The 16203-nt window shown below is 42.8% G+C and overlaps 1 long non-coding RNA gene across 1 annotated transcript; it reads left to right on the forward strand.

Moving 5' to 3' along the window:
* Positions 1 to 5087: 5087 nt before the first annotated feature.
* Positions 5088 to 10315, forward strand: LOC134393992 (uncharacterized). Its single transcript, XR_010025147.1, has 4 exons — positions 5088 to 5208; positions 5977 to 6395; positions 6852 to 6966; positions 10122 to 10315. It is a non-coding gene; the product is annotated as an uncharacterized LOC134393992 (long non-coding RNA).
* The last annotated feature ends 5888 nt before the right edge of the window (positions 10316 to 16203 follow it).

Below are 16203 nucleotides of genomic sequence, written 5' to 3' on the forward strand. Positions count from 1 at the left end.
GTGTGTACCTGTGGCCTAGCCGCCTATGCGCCAGCCTCCATTTAGACACCAAGAATGTTTTTGAGCTAATTTCACCACCTTTGAATTCTGTGAATGGACACCTACGTTGTCGATTTGGTTTTCTGCTTTATATGTCTAGTATACTTTATATGAATGAGCTAATTGAGTCCATATTATAATTCATATAATGCAACAAGTTAATTCCCCATGACATAGTTGTGTATGGTTTTTATTCTTTTACAACAAGTAAATCAGCTCCCTTTGCAATAGACTGTTGTGCCGGCACCTAGTTTGGCAAAGCTGTCTACCAAACTTCTCATTCTTTTGAGCTTTCTCATTTAATGATAAAAACACAAAATAAAACTGTAAGTCTCGTCCGCCCAGCTGTCCCTCCCTTGCTCAGTCCTTTTGTGTATATTTAGGTATTTAGTAAGACAATGATTTCTAAGTATTTGACTTTCTGACTTCTTGACATTTAGTAGGACGATGAATATGTTTCGCAAAACAAACTCAGGGCAGGAATCTCAAGCTAACATGTAGTGTCCCATGTCATTGCAGACAGTGAAAAACAGGATAGACAGAGGGCTATTTATAGCCCGCTTATGACTGGTCACTCACAGAAGTTTGCAGGTTGATTTCATGACATTGGCCCTGTTCAGAAGGCACCCTAAACCATGGTTTTAATCACAGTAAACACATATAGAACTGACTTTTAATAGTGTGGTCACTCAGAAGCTTTTTAAAAAAGTCTAAAAACACAAACTGGAAAGAAGTGCTCTGCAACCCTATGCTTACTTATGATAGGGTGACCATTTGAAAAGGAGGACAGGGCTCCTGTATCTTTAACATTTGTATTGAAAAGGAAATTTCAGCAGGTGTCATTTGTATGTATGGAGAACCTTGTGAAATTCCCTCTTCACCACAGCGGTTAAAGCTGCAGGGGCTGTACTAGAGTGACCAGATTTAAAAGAGGGCAGGGCACCTGCAGCTTTAACTGTTGTGATGAAGAGGGAATTTCCACCAGGTTCTCCATACATACAAATGACACCTGCTGAAATTTCATTTTCAATACAACTGTTAAAGATACAGGAGCCCTGTCCTCCTTTTCATATAGTCACCCTAACTTATGAGGTCTTACTTCTGTTTACTCAGGAGTAAGTCTTCCTCTGTTTAATGGGGTTTACTCAAAGGTAACATCTGATTTTAGTATGATTTGGATGTAAATGCAGTTGAAAGCAATGGGATTTACTCTTGAGTAAGGGAACCACCAGACCTCTATTTTATGAACTGGAGATGCACAGCTTTGCATGATCAAAGGAAAGGAAATGTGATCCTTCGCACTAGTGGACTATGAGGGAAAGGGTTTAAGGGGGGGAATTTAAAAAATACTAAAAAATCAAGGCATGAACTGATCTGATTCAAACTTGGCATGCTGAAAGCTCTACTTAAGAGCTATCACTGTGCTATGTTGACCTGTTTATCTTTAAACAAATTCTTATATGTAAACATTTTTGTTAATTTCCATTTTAAAAAATCCTTAAAATCAAAGGATGAACTGATATGATTCGAACTTGGAATGTCTAAAGCCCTCCTTAAGAGCTATCACTGTTAGGGTGACCATATGAAAAGGAGGACAGGGCTCCTGTATCTTTAGCAGTTGTATTGGAAAGGCAATTTCAGCAGGTGTCATTTCACCTGGTGAAATTTCCTCTTCATCACAACAGTTAAAGCTGCAGAAGCCCTGCCCTCTTTTAAATCTGGTCAGTCTAGTATAGCTCCTGCAGCTTTAACTGTTGTGATGAAGAGGGAATTTCACCAGGTACTCCATATATACAAATGACACCTGCTGAAATTCCCTTTTCTGTGCAACTGTTAAAGATACAGGAGCCCTGTCCTCCTTTTCATATGGTCACCCTAATCACTGTGCCAATTTTGATCTCTTTATCTTTAAAAATGAGGGAGATGCAGGCAAGGAAGGTGCATTTTCCACATTTCTTTTAAGGTGAAAACGCCTACTCAGGAGTAAGAACCTAGAATTAAATGGGACCTCTCTCCCTCCCCCTTTACGGTTGAGCAGAGAACCGCCCCGCCCTCCTCTTTTGTTAGTGAGACCGCCCTTAGACACACACACACATCCAATAAAAAATGGGATAGTTGGATAGAGCGCAATGACAGCAATACATGGGAGGGAGGAGCGCATTTGTTTCGCAGGGAATAATCCAGACTTTCCCCACTCCAAAAAGAAACGAAACATGGAGGGGAAGAGGCGAAATGAGTGCAGGATGTGGATAATGTCATGCGAGTACTGGGCTGCAAAACTGCATACCCAGGCATGATGAGTGTGCAATAAATCGCTGGTGTGATGGAGCTCTGTGTCTCTGGGGCGTGCTGGTCCTTACCTTGATATGTCTTCTTTATTTCCCATTATTTCAACAGGTAATGCCTTGCCATTTCCTTTCTGTTCAAGAATGAGAAGAGTTTGCCAAATATCTGCAGTGACCAGGGATTGTCTGAAAAACCAGAAAAGCAACTCAAAACCTCATATGCTCACCCCTTACCTCTATGGCATTTCCTGAGGTTTCAGGCATGCAATTCAAAAACAGAATGCTTGTGTACTCATTCCATCCTGTAAGGGTGGATATGACAAAGAACATAGGGTTTATATGGAAAGTACTTGTCCAATCCAAGTTCCTGTTAAACTGATTCACAGGTAATGACAATTCCTGTGTTGTTTAACCCAGGCTGTGTTGTGGCTGAGCAGCAGCAAAAGAGTGCATTGGGTCCCTTTCTGCTTGTCATTTCCCACTTTCAATCAATAATCCAGAAATTGATTATTACTGTGACGTCCAAACCTGGAACTCTGGTTTGTTTAACCCAGCAAGAGTCTACCCTATGTTGAGTTAATCTCTGGTTTGTTTAACCCTTAAACAATCCAGAGTTCCACATTCCTGGGTTGTTATTTGAAAGTGGAAACAATGAACTTGTGAAAGGCAGCATGCTTGCTTGCCACCACTCAGGCCTGACAATTGCTGGGTTGAACAACCCAGGAATTGTTTTAACATGCAAACCAAGTCAATGTCTACTTCAACTTGTCTTGACATCATTACATTTATTTATTTATTTATTTATTTATTTATTTATTTAACTTATATACCGCTCCCATAGCCAGGGCTCTCTGGGCGGTTTACAGAAATTCTAAAATTGAGATAAAAACAAGTATACAAAATTTAAAATTTTAAAACACAGAACATACACACATAAAGCATTAAAAACCGTTAAAAAAAACTAAACATGTGGGTGATTAAGATGTGCCGCCATATGCCTGGGCAAAGAGGAAAGTCTTAACCTGGTACCGGAAAGATAGTAGCGTTGGCGCCAGGCGAGACTTGTCAGGAAGATCGTTCCATAGTCTGGGGGCCACCACCAAAAAGGCCCTGTCCCTCGTTGCCACACTCCAAGCCTCTCTCGGAGTAGAATGTCGAGGAAATCAAGCTGGGTGGTTCTTTTACCTAATGACCACAGGTATAGGAAAATGGCTCTATAAATCATTAGCTCTATACATCACACCTTTGGGGCAGTTTGCATTTGGGCACATGTATGTGTTTTTTTTAAAAGAAACAAACCACAAGTTACATTATTTACTTTTTTAAAAAAACTATGCTCAAGCTGGACATGTTCAATTTGAAGAAAAAGCAGCTGTGGGCCCCCGATACAGGTGATTTCATGCTCAAAATCCATTGCTATTTGTTCCTGTTTGAAGTACACAACACGTCCAGTAGGGAGGCATTTTCAGCAGCAAACACATTGCCCTGATCCTGATCAGGAAGGTCCCCCAAGTCAGGAAGACTGCTGTTCTCCCCCCACTGCTGCAAGAAAGGCAAATGCTATTTTGGGCTGCATTAATAGAAGTATAGCTTCCAAATCACGTGAGGTACTGGTTCCTCTCTATTCGGCCCTGGTTAGGCCTCATCTAGAGTATTGCGTCCAGTTCTGGGCTCCACAATTCAAGAAGGACGCAGACAAGCTGGAGCGTGTTCAGAAGAGGGCAACGAGGATGATCAGAGGTCTGGAAACAAAGCCCTATGAAGAGAGACTGAAAGAACTGGGTATGTTTAGCCTGGAGAAGAGAAGATTGAGGGGAGACATGATAGCACTCTTCAAATACTTAAAAGGTTGTCACACAGAGGAGGGCCAGGATCTCTTCTCGATTCTCCCAGAGTGCAGGACACGGAATAACGGGCTCAAGTTAAAGGAAGCCAGATTCCGGCTGGACATCAGGAAAAACTTCCTGACTGTTAGAGCAGTGCGACAGTGGAATCAGCTACCTAGGGAGGTTGTGGGCTCTCCCACACTAGAGGCCTTCAAGAGGCAGCTGGACAACCATCTGTCAGGGATGCTTTAGGGTGGATTCCTGCATTGAGCAGGGGGTTGGACTCGATGGCCTTGTAGGCCCCTTCCAACTCTGCTATTCTATGATTCTATGATTCTATGAATCTCAAGATGACCTCAAAACGTCCCTCATACCTTAGATTTCTGACTTGCCAAATCTTGGCGGGTGGATGTGCACAGTTTCGTTTCTTACGATGAGTGCTTTTTTGAGAATAGAAACTGCAAACGGTAAACTTTGCATGAAAGGAGTAACTCGTCCCAGATGTTGCTGACACAACAGGATGGATCTTCAGCTGCCAGCAGAGAGAGGTAAAAATTCAGTTCTTTAGGTGGATTTAATAGGGGGAGTCCTTTCCCCAAATAATGAGGGTTTTCTTCACAGGTGCTCAATTAAGTTTGCAGTCCTTTAATGGTGGAAAAACAGCAGAATGAAGCTCATCAAAAGGATCCAGCAATGAGTGAACTCCAATGTAGAGATGGGTGAAGCAGTTTATTTCTCGTCTGTGTCGCTTTCATTCTGTGTTCACTCTTAAATCTGTTCCGTCAGTTTTCTAGATTAATCTGTGATGTTATTTTAATCCACCGGAAAGTTCGATTTCAACAACTGCATGTAACTGTGCATTGGACTGTGGCAATTCTTCAGGAGGTCTGTGCGGGGCTACTCTGGGTAATTGTGCAATTTACTTCCAACAGGTCAATTAGTCAGTGGCAACAACAAAGAATAAAAAAGTCAATTTTATGTATTACATTCCCTGTGAAATATACAAAGCTATTTGGCTACAACAAGAAGTTGGGAGCTTGCTTCAAACCAGCTATGCGGTAATGTATTTTGATACTTCTCTTTGCAAGTGTAGTTTCTTTAGCAGTTTTATTCTTTGTCCTTCTGGCATAATACGGGTTTTTCTGCCTGTTCATTGCATTTCTTTACTTTTCTGCAATAAGTTCTGACCGGCAATGGGGCGGTTAGCCATGGGCTGTGTAGGGCACCTTTCCACTGAGTCGGTTCCAATAATAATCACACAGAACTTTTGAGAAGCAAATGAGGGAATCACAGCTATTTCTTTTCAACATCAGGATTGACTTTGAGATTTTGTGCAATTAGACATGACAAACCTGACCTTTCTATGCAGCTGTTCAGTGCTGAAAGAGGCAATGAGTGTCTCTACGTTAAAGGAGAAACCTGCCCTCTTATCAAGGTTTCCCCTCCCTCCCAACCCAGTTCTTTTCATGGTCACTACAGACTTCTTTAAACAGCGAGCAACAGCAGGCACCTGATTTGTAATTACAAACTTCCCCTCTGGCTAATGTTCCATAAAATTTAATGCAAGAGTGCCATCTAGTGGTGAAATTAAGCTATGATTATTTTAAATACTCCATTATCTCTGTGTTTGTTTTTAAGCAATATTAGAGGGGGAAGGAGCGGGAGACATCCTGGAGGTTGACAGCATCATGTGAATGACCCTCAAACTTCTGTGAGTGGCCAATCTTGAACATGCAATAAATTGCTCACGTAGAGAAGTTCTAAGGCATAGAACACAGAGATGGTGAATGTGAAAGGTTGCAATTGTTGTTGTATTTGTGTTTAAGGCGGAAAATAGGAGCAGGTGAGTTTCACTGGAATTACACTCCCACAAAATTACGTAGAGCTGCTTATCTCCTGTATGAAATCCACTGGGGAAGACGCAAGATCTTGAGAAACTGGTGTAGAAACGTCAAGAATGCCCATGTTGAAAAAGTCTTTTTGAAAAATGTCTTCGGGGAGATTAACAGCTGGACAAACAGACCAGACCACATCATTTGGTTTGTCTCTTGGACTCCTTGTGGTGTATGTGCCCAGCATATAATTAATTTCTTGAAGGATCATCCACATCTGACGCTGGAGATACGAGCGGCGCGGGTGTATAGGCCTCGTGACCGGCGTAACAAGAAAGGCCTCAAGGCCTTAGTTAATATCCGAGATCTCTATCATAGATCTAGAGTCCAGATATCTATCATGGATCTGGGTGGTAAGTAGTTTAGTGTTTTTTATGGTCTATAAATGGGTGGTGGATACATGCCTAGGCTGTGGAGCAGTTAACGTGGGCCTCACATACAAGAGGAAAGATGACATTTACTGTTTATTAAAGACTGCAATGTTACACCTATACTAGGCACGTCGCATAAACCCTTCTCAGGCCAAGCACCACCACTTGAAAACCTGAGGGAGGGTTAAATAAAACCTTTCCCCTAGCTATGAGGGAAACAGGTTTAATATAGGATCTGTTTTTTAAATGTACTGTGGGTATATTCTGGATCATCCCCATTCACCCCCCTTGCCTACCCATGCCCTAAGCCTCAGTGTATGGTTCTTTTTCTCTTCCAGGCCTTCTTTCTAAGATGAAAGCCAAATATATAAGCCTCCATCTAAGCCCTCTGTTCTCAACATACACACACTCATATTGACAGGATATTTATTTCTTCAGATTATCAATATTGTTGGGGAACTTTTGTGGCTCAGCCAAGGATGAACTATTTGCCACCGTGGTATTTCTGGTACTGGAGACATCATCATTCCCAAAAACTGGCCTCAATCCTTTAGTAAGTAAAGCATAATCCTATGGGTTAGATGGAGCTTCCAAGAAGCCACTGCCCTGCCAGGCTGCTGCGGACAGGGCAGGAGGAGTGATTTTTGCCTCTCTGTCCTCCTGCTGTTGCGTTTTTCTCTCTCTAGATCACAGTTTTCCAAACTGTGTGTTGAGACACGTTAGTGTGTCGGCTGCAGTGTGTAGGTGTGTCATGCGAACGTAATACAATGTATGTATGTGCCCATATCTCTTATAAGGGGTTAGTTTAACCTCCGGTGTGCTAGTAAAACTGAATTACTGTGTCGCAAAATGATGCATGTCTAAAAAGTGTGTCACCTTTCCAAACATGAAAAGTCTGGAAAGCTCTGCTCTAGATGGACTTCCGAGCCCATCTAGGGAAGGCACATTAGCAGGGGGAGAACTAGGGTGCCAGAGCCCCTAGGGGTCCTGGCCTCTCCTTTCCCCTCCCCTGCCCACTGACCAGCACCCCCCTTTCAAAGCTCTCTGAGGCTGCTTTTGCAACTTTGTCAAGCAGTCACCGGGGTGCTGTGCATGGCAACTGTGAATGGGAGGGGCGTGGAGGGAGGGATCCAAAACTGGAGTGCCCCTTCTGAGGTGACAGCTGTGTCTACAGCATTAGAAGGGGCACTCTGAAGTATCCTATGGTCCCTGGGATGCTCTCTGTGGTTATTTTGAATGAAGACCAAAATCCAAAATTGGGAGGGGAATTTTGCTGGAGAGGGCACCATGCATTTATGTTTGCACTCCACACACGCAACACACAATCCATTCGGGTTCCTAATCCTAGAGACAAAGCCACCAAGCCCCAGGGATGGAAAGACAGACAGATTTTCTCCCAGTGCAATAAGAACATAAGAAATGCCCTGAGGCTGGATCAGACCAAGGGTCCATCTAGTCCAGCACTCTGTTCACACAGGGGCCAACCAGCCGTCGGCCAGGGATGAACAAGCAGGACATGGTGCAACAGCACCCTCCTGCCCATGTTCCCCAGCAACTGGTGCACACAGGCTTATTGCCTCGAATACTGGAGATAGCACACAACCATTAGGGCTAGTAGCCATTGATGGCCTTTGCCTCTAGGAATTTATCCAACCTCCTTTTGAAGCCATCCAGATTGGTGGCCATCACTCCATCTTGTGGTAGTGAGTTCCATAATTTAACTGTGTGCTGTGTGAAGAAGTCCTTCCTTTTATTTGGCCTGGATCTCCCACCACTCAGCTTCATGGGATGATCCTTTTGGGTTCTAGTACTTTGAGTGAGGGAGAAATAGGTCTCCCTGTCCACATTCTCCACACCATGCATAATTTTGTACACCTCTATCATGTCTCTCCTTAGCCTCCTCTTCTCCAAGCTAAACAATCCCAGCTGATGTAACCTTCCGTCCTAGGGGAGATGCTCCAGCCCCTTCATCATTTTAGTTGCCCTTTTCTGCACTTTCCCCAGCTCTATAATATCCTTTTTAGATGTGGTGTACACAGTATTCTATGTGTGGTCGCACCGTAGATTTGTATAAGGGCAGTATGATACTGGCCGTTTTATTCTCAATTCCTTTTCATAGAATCATAGAATAGTAGAGTTGGAAGGGGCCTACAAGGCCATCGAGTCCAACACCCCCCCGCCCCCCCCTCAATGCAGGGATCCATTTCCATTAGGAGTAAAAAGCATCCTTAAGTTGGCTACTTTTATTTTGATGAAAAAGCTGCCCTGCGGATTTCCACACCACATCAAGCGCCTGTTGCCATGCCATTTTTCCCCACTGAAAATTTATTTATTTATTTATTTTTTTATTTATTTATTTATTTATTACATTTTTATACCGCCCAATAGCTGAAGCTCTCTGGGCGGTTCACGACTATCATCATTCTCCTCCTCATCTTGCTATTGCCCCCGAAGGGGCTGCTTCTTTCAAACATGAGAGCCCCCTTTTATATGCACAGCAATTTGTAACATACTGTATCTGTGGAGCTTAGGCTGCAAGACACTGAATGGCTGATAAACCCTCAGCAAGTTTCGTGGCTGAGTGGAAATCTGAACCTGGATAATAACTACGGCCTAAGTCCAACACTTGATGCTCTTCATTGTCTGCCCCCCCCCCCCGCCCATTTGTGTAACAAAGATAGTTAGGAAACCTATTCACTCAGTTTGCACGTAATGCCAATTCGTGGGTTATTTAATCCACGAATTGGCAGGGGTGAGCAGGAGTGCTTCACTTCCACTTTCATTTAACAATCTATGATTAGCCCAACATGGGATTGTCGTTAATTCCCCCACCCCCTTCAACTGCCCCCATTCAATCCTCTAGCTGCTTTCAGAAGGAGAAGAAAGAACATTGCCTCTGCCCCCCAGCCAAATGATAGAACTGCTGGTGGTACCTGGGATTTTGCGAACCCAGGTTTTGGGTACAGCCCCCAGCCCCATCTCTTTTCCATATATTGCTTCTCTTAAGAGGATATTGCTCTGTTCCAAGTTAGATGACTGCAATGCGCTCTACATAGGGTTCGGAAGATGGTTCGGAAGCTGCAGCTCGTGCAAAATGCAGCGGCCAGATTGATTTCGGGAACCAGAAGGTTCGACCATATAACACCTGCTCTGGTCCGCTTGCACTGGCTGCCTGTATGCTTCCGAGCCCAATTCAAGATGCTGGTTTTGACCTATAAAGCCTTACACGGCTTGGGAGCACAATACCTGATGGAACGCCTCTCCCAACGTGAATATACCCGGTCACTACATTCATCATCTAAGGTCCTCCTCTGGGTGCCTACTCCGAGGGAGGCTTGGAGTGTAGCAACGAAGGACAGGGCCTTTTCAGTGGTGGCCCCCAGACTGTGGAATGATCTCCCTGATGAGGCTCGCCTGGCACCAACACTGCTATCTTTCCGGCGCCAGGTTAAGACTTTCCTCTTTGCCCAGGCATATGGCGGCACATCTTAATCACCCACATGTTTAGTTTTTTAACGGTTTTTAATGCTTTATGTGTGTATGTTCTGTGTTTTAGAGTTTTAAATTTTGTATACTTGTTTTTACCTCAATTTTAGAATTTCTGTAAACCACCCAGAGAGCCCTGGCTATGGGAGCGGTATATAAGTGTAATAAATAAATAAATAAATAAATAAATTCTTAACTCTCTGCCTTTCTTTCTCTTCACAGCTTCTGAGTTGTCCCAGATACTGTGTGTAATATTTCGAACACAGGAATGCTTACCAACAGAAGCTTTATTCAGAATAGCCTTAAGAAGCTCGACTGTAATATTGTGGCCTGAGCAGCAGGACTCCACAAGAACCCAGAAGCGACAAACTCGAAATATGCAACATCCAAAGTGCATAAAACATCATCTGAATGGATCTTCATATTCACTGCTTTCATTATCTTGTAAACCGCCCAGAGAGCTTCGGCTGTGGGGCGGTATATAAATGTAATAAAATAAATAAATAAATAAATAAATAAATAAATAAATAATCTGTGGAATAGTTGTCCAAAAAAGAATCCTGTTTAGGTGCCTTATTATGTAACCAAGGGTGTGTACAACCATTCCTGGACTCAAGGGCGTCACAACAACAGGATGTGAATTTAATTGTAAATTTATCATCCAAAAATAAGTACTGAACCTTGGGCTGTGTTTTGTTCCTACTCCAAGATATAATGACTTCATGATGAGAATAGATTTGTTTATGTTAACTCATTTGATTAAACTGAAGGAAGTGGTGGGGATGTACATCATGATTATTCAAGGTTTAGTGGCAGATATTTTTTTGGCTCTAACAATAACAGTATTCTAACATTTGAGAGGGCGGTTCTTTGGGAATTGTTTAAGTTGGAGAATACTTTCCCCAACAAATGGCTGATGGCAAGTCCATCATTATAAAAAAAAAGTCTGCTGATAAGGGCAGGGCCAATGTTATACAAATGAAGCAGATTACTGCGCTGAGGTTTACAGACAATGAAATGATCCTGTCTTCTATAGGAAGATGTCTCATGACCATCCCAGCCATATTCTATCCATTATTAGATAATGGTCACCAGTACATCTAGGGGTGACCACATTACCCCAACATTAAAATCACTCCACTGGTTGCCAATTAGTTTCCGGGCAAAGTACAAAGTGTTGGTCATCACCTTTAAAGCCCTAAATGGTTTGGGTCCAGGTTACCTGCGGGATCGCCTTCTCCCATACAGTCCGCCCCGCACACTCAGGTCCTCTGGGGTGAACTTACTTCAGTCAGCTAAAACTAGGCTGACATCAGTTTCCCAGAGGACCGTTTCTTCTGTCGCCCCCGGATTGTGGAATGGCCTGCCGGAGGAGATTCGTAAAATTCACTCTCTGTGTGATTTTAAGGCAGATTTAAAGACTAGCTTTTTCCGGCAGGCCTATCCAGATCAATGTTAAATCAAGAATTTTTAAGATGTATTGATTCCTGTTCTAATGTTGTTCCCCATCTCGATCCAAAGGGAGAGGCAGGTAAGAAATAAATAAATATATTATTATTATTATTATTATTATTATTATTATTATTATTATTATTATTATTAGGACTGTAGTTTATGAAGCCCGGGGCTTAGGCCATATAAAAGACCCTTGAGTCCATTTTTTTTTAACCAATTCTCATTTCAGGATGCCAGTACTATACATAAACCTGATAGACCACCACCAGGTACACCAATTGTATCCGGTTCAAATTTGATACTTGAACCATTGGCTAAGTATATAGATAATTTTTTGAGCCTCTTTGTGCCTCAGGCCTGATCATTTGTAAGGGACACATCTGGTTTTATCTCAGGTAGAAGTCCTCAAGAACCATTCACACGATATTTTATGCACATTGGATGCTGCGTCCCTGTATACTAGCATATCCCTTGAAGTTCCTTTGATTTGGTTTTGGAAACACCTGAAGTGTCACTACCAGCAGCAACTTGTAGCAGCAGCAGCTTCAGGAACAAGAACAAATGCAGATCATCACCTGCTCCTTTTCAGCACTGCGCTTTTTTTTAGATTATTTTGTATAATTTTAAATTTGGAATTTTTAATATGTGCCTGGGAAACTCAGGGGGACAAGGGGGCACCCTCATAACAGTGGTCATGGGTTGGTGTTGGAGGGTTAACAGACCAGATGAGAAGAGGGGTTAGATTCCCCTCTTCTGGCTCTTCCCCCAACCAGAGGGTTCCTGGCAGCCTTACTGGCTTGTCTTCGGGTCTGCTGCTGGTCCAAAACAAAATCTTCCTCATTCATGATTTGATTGTGGATGTGGAGGCTGACCTGGTATGTAACACTGAGACCTGGGTGGATGAACTGGGAGGGGTTACTCTCACCCAGCTGTGCCTTCCTGGGTACTTGGTGCAGCACCAACTTGAAGGCCGGGCGGAGTTTCTTTTTGCCATGGTCTATAGAAATACGATCTCCCTGTTCATTCGAGTGCGGGTCTCGAGTGTCTTCTACTTTGTGTTGGGTATTCAGGACAGATTAGGGACTCTGTTTGCCCCATTGCCCATCAGACTCCCTGCCTGAGCTGAAGGAGGTTGTCTTGGATATGGTGTTAAGGACTCTCAGCATGATGGTTCTGAGGGATCTCAACTTCCATGCTGAGGCTGCTGTATCTGGGGTGGTTCAGGACTTCATGTTTGCCATGACAACCATGGGGCTGTCTCAACATGTCATCGGCCCAATGCATGTAAAAGGACACACGCTTGATCTGGTTTTCTCGACTGGGCAGGAGGATGGTGATCTGAAAGTGGGGGTATTAACATCTATCCTCCAAAATTCATTCTGAATTCTTCACTAAAAAAACCCCTATTTAATAGAGCACATATATAATGCAAGAAAGAGAGCAGAGTGTTTCACGTGATCGGCTGTTTCCTAGACATCCTTGTCATTCCATATCAAGAATAGATTATGTTATGAAATACTCACCTTTATCCTTTTAAATTTATACAGTCATTAGAAACCATTGGCTTTTAGTAAAGGATTTATCTTGCCAATTGAATACGTTGATAAGTTACTGCAAAACTACATCCTTCAGGGATCTCCTAGACCATTCTGATTTTTCCTATTCACATTCCAAGCAGGTAGACACCACAGACCACTATAAATGTGGACATTGCGTCAATTGACATCGGTACTTCAAATTCAAGAATTTATTCACCCTGTGGATGGTTGTTTTAAATTACATCATGTGTTGAACTGTAATACCACTAACATTATTTATGTTTAAATGTGGGTAATCCAGGTAGGCCCTAAGTAGGATGTCTGAACACCACAGTAAAATTAAAAACAAAGTCATAGGGCCCCCATTGGTTTCATAGATCATAGACAAGCAACATATACGGGAAGGTTTTTCTTTCTTTGTTATTGAACGCTTTAAACCACATCTATATAATAGAACTAATGTGGATAGATTCTTGCTTCAAAGGGAAGCATTTTGAATTTTCACCCTTAAGTCATTAGCCTCAGGTGGTTTAAATGAGAGGATGGATTTGCCAGCATTTCTGTAAACTTTTGTTAATGAGTACTGCAGCTTTAAATTACAAACAGTGCTTTAGTATACATACAGCTGTACTCAGTCTCTAGTTCATGACTACTGAGCCAAAAGAATTGGTAGGAAGGATATTAACCTCCTGGGAAGAGTGAACTGGAGAAAAGGTGAGAATTCACTGTTATTCTTTGGTATGGTATTATCAAATTTAGGCGAACAGTTCCTATTCCATTTGAAATTGTTTTTCCTTTTTAGAGGCCTGATCTCTTCTCTATCCCATTAAAAACAGGCTATTTTGCTTTTATTGTTTGGCAGAGGACTGAGGACACAGCCTGTCTAAGAATGTTAAATTGTCCTTCCCAGACTATTAACTTGTAAAAAAAAATTGTACTGTATATAAACGGCCATAAATTGTATCTATTATAACATTTGAGGAAAATTTCCTCTTTGGAACAGAATTCCATCCGGGGTCTGTAGTTGTGTTATTTAAAAGCAGTATTTAATTTTTTTAAAAAAAAAAAAGTTTTACACATTATCTAAATACTTGCAGTCCTTTAGACACAACTGGCGAGTGTTTGGTATAACCCCTCTGTAAAATATGTAGTGAACATGTATAGTAACATCCTTCCTGATATTGTTGGTTGAAAATCTAATTATTAATGCCTATGATATATTGTATACAAAAGACTGCATTGTGATTGGTTCTTTGCACTTGTATTTTGGTGTAACTATGCAGTTGTTAGCCAGGTGCCTGCTCCATCTTCCTGAGGTTCTTCCAGACAGCATTGCCAGCAACCAGAAGGTGTCGTGCAGCTATTCCATTTCCCCCTCCTTAACAGACTTTTCAGTAGAATATGATGACATCTCATAGAATCCTAGAACAGCAGAGTTGTAAGGGGCCTACAAGGCCATCGCGTCCAACCCCCTGCTCAATGCAGGAATCCACCCTAAAGCATCCATGACAGAGGGTTGTCCAGCTGCCTCTTGAAGGCCTCTAGTGTGGGAGAGCCCACAACCTCCCTAGGGAACTGATTCCATTGTCGTACTGCTCCAACAGTCAGGAAGTTTTTCCTGATGTCCAGCTGGAATCTGGCTTCCTTTAACTTGACCCCGTTATTCCGTGTCCTGCACTCTGGGAGGATCGAGAAGAGATCCTGGCCCTCCTCTGTGTGACAACCTTTTAAGCATCTTTAGAGTGCTATTCTGTCTCCCCTCAATCTTCTCTTCTCAAGGCTAAACATGCCCAGTTCTTTCAGTCTCTCTTCATAGGGCTTTGTTTCCAGACCCCTGATCATCCTGGTTGCCCTCCTCTGAACATGCTCCAGCTTGTCTGCATCCTTCTTGAATTGTGGAGCCCAGAACTGGACGCAATACTCTAGATGAGGCCTAACCAGGGCCGAATAGAGGTGAACCACTGCCTCACGTGATTTGGAAGCTATACTTCTACTAATGCAGCCCAAAATAGCATTTGCCGTTCTTGCAGCCATATCGCACTGTTGGCTCCTATTCAGCTTGTGATCTACAACAATTCCAAGATCCTTCCCGTTTGTAGTATTGCTGAGCCAAGTATCCCCCATCTTGTAACTGTGCCTTTGGTTTCTATTTCCTAAATGTAGAACTTGGCATTTATCCCTATTAAATTTCATCCTGTTGTTTTCAGCCCAGCACTCCAGCCTATCAAGATCACTTTGAAGTTTGTTTCTGTCTTCCAGGGTATTAGCTATCCCACCCAATTTTGTGTCATCTGCAAATTTGATCAGCGTTCCCTGCACCTCCTCATCCAAATCATTAATAAAAATGTTGAGGAGCACTTGACCAAGAGGACCTATGAATGTGGCAGGGCAATGCCAGGATTGCATCTTGAAAGCAGGTTCCCCTATTCCCCTTAGAACTAGGCATTGTCTTTCACTAATCGTGGTTTTTTTTTAACCAAAACAAAGAAAAACATGCCAAAACAATATGCATGATTATTTACCTAACCCAATCTGCAGAGAGCAACCTTGCTACCTCTGTAAAGGCAGGTCAGAAAGTGAGAGGGTGCTTTAAAGATGAGGCTTTTATGCCATTGGAAGCTCCATGACCACCATTATGTGGTGGTGTTGATGGTGGTGTAGGATGCGATTCCACCACTGAAATGCCAGAAACAAATACATTCACAGTGCAATCCTACGCACGTTTCGAGAGAGAAAAAGGCTTCCAACTCCCATAATGACCCAGCCAGTCATGCTGGATAGGGAATGCTGGGGGTTGTAGGCCTTTTTTTCTGGCTGGGGAATGCTGGGGGTTGTAGGCCTTTTTTTCTGGCTGGGGAATGCTGGGGGTTGTAGGCCTTTTTTCCTGTCTAAACATTTATTTATTCATTTTATTTCCATACTGCCCAATAGCTTAAGCTCTCTGGGCAGTTCATATGCCTAGCATTGTGCCGTAAAGAAGAAAAGATGGAACAATTGCAGAAGGACTTCAGACCCTCTGTCTAGAAGCACCTTTGATTTCTGTATGTTTGCATGATTGCTTACCCATTTCTTTGACTGCATGCTATTAACAGCTGAACAGAGCAATCATATACCACCCCCTAGATTGTGTCTGGGGGCCCATAGGATTTTTCAGATTTCAGGCACGAAGGTTGTAGACAATGCTATGACCTGAGAGCTGGGAATTGCAGTTCCCTGCCCTCTCCCAGCCGGCGTGGAGAGAACTGGGTGTCTGCCTCTACCAGTTCACAAATGCAAGATTAGAAGGTGGCAATGCAAATATGTACAAAGAT

The sequence above is a fragment of the Elgaria multicarinata genome, chromosome 3 (assembly GCF_023053635.1).
Source record: "Elgaria multicarinata webbii isolate HBS135686 ecotype San Diego chromosome 3, rElgMul1.1.pri, whole genome shotgun sequence".
NCBI lineage: Eukaryota > Metazoa > Chordata > Lepidosauria > Squamata > Anguidae > Elgaria > Elgaria multicarinata.